At 42.4% G+C, this 1,000-nt stretch overlaps 1 pseudogene; it reads right to left on the bottom strand.

Annotated features, from left to right (window-relative positions):
- Positions 1-88: 88 nt before the first annotated feature.
- On the bottom strand, positions 89-261 carry LOC121311897 (annotated as a pseudogene).
- Between the last annotated feature and the right edge of the window lie 739 nt (positions 262-1,000).

Below are 1,000 nucleotides of genomic sequence, written 5' to 3'. Positions count from 1 at the left end.
CTCTCTCTCTCTCTCTCTCTCTCTCTCTCTCTCTCTCTCTCTCTCTCTCTCTCTCGCTCTCTCTCTCTCTCTCTTTTGACCTTTCTGAGAAATGGGCACCGTTCCCGGAGGTACTGCAATACCGGGTCGATGCGTGGAGTGGACGGAGCAAGCCCCGCTTCCATCTCCCGCTTCCAAAAATCCATTTAATATAGACGGTCCCCCTATGGGGGACGTATCAGATATTAAACTGATAAGAACAGATTTTTTTTTTTTTTTTTTTTTTTTTTTTTTTTTTTTTTTTTAATTTTTTTTGCTTCTCGGGCGGGCGGAACAAAAAAAGGAAAACAAAAAAAAAAAAATACTGAAAATACACAAAACAAACACAAACATTTCCCAATAAAAACCTTTCAAAATTATAAGTCCACAAAAAATCCTCAAAAAATCCCCAAAAATAAATCTTCTTTTATTCCTTTTTCAAAAAAATTCTAAGTTCACAAAAACCCTGAAAACCCCAAAAACTAAATTACTCTTTTACTTCCTCTACTTTCCCTAATGTTTCTTTATCAACTCCTCCGCTCTCCGCCGCGCTTCAATCAGTACTCTTTGCCTCTCTTCTTCATATCTTTTCCACTCTGCTTCTGTTATCCTCCCCTTCCTCATCCTCTCCTTCCAAGCCATGAGTTCTTCATATTCCTTGGCACAGACAGCCTTCATTACCTTCTCCTCTGAAATTTCTGACATGCCTTTTTCTTCACCTCTCTTTTGGGCAGCCTTATCTTCATTCTTCCTCTCCTCTTCCTCCATTGCCTCACCCCAACTCGGGCCTACTGGTGCACCTTCCTTCCCTCCTCTCATTTTCCTGGAATGGTCATCAGTGATCTTTACCTCCTTTCCATCTCTTTCTTTCCTCTTCCTGAGCACCTCACTCTCTACTCCCTCCATTGGGCCCACATCAGAGTGCTCCTCCGAGGACCCCTGCTGGTCATCTTTAGAACAGCTTCCTCCCTCCTCCTTTCTC

The sequence above is a fragment of the Polyodon spathula genome, unplaced genomic scaffold (genome assembly GCF_017654505.1).
Source record: "Polyodon spathula isolate WHYD16114869_AA unplaced genomic scaffold, ASM1765450v1 scaffolds_3344, whole genome shotgun sequence".
Lineage (NCBI taxonomy): Eukaryota > Metazoa > Chordata > Actinopteri > Acipenseriformes > Polyodontidae > Polyodon > Polyodon spathula.
This window is presented reverse-complemented; position numbering and strand designations above follow the sequence as displayed.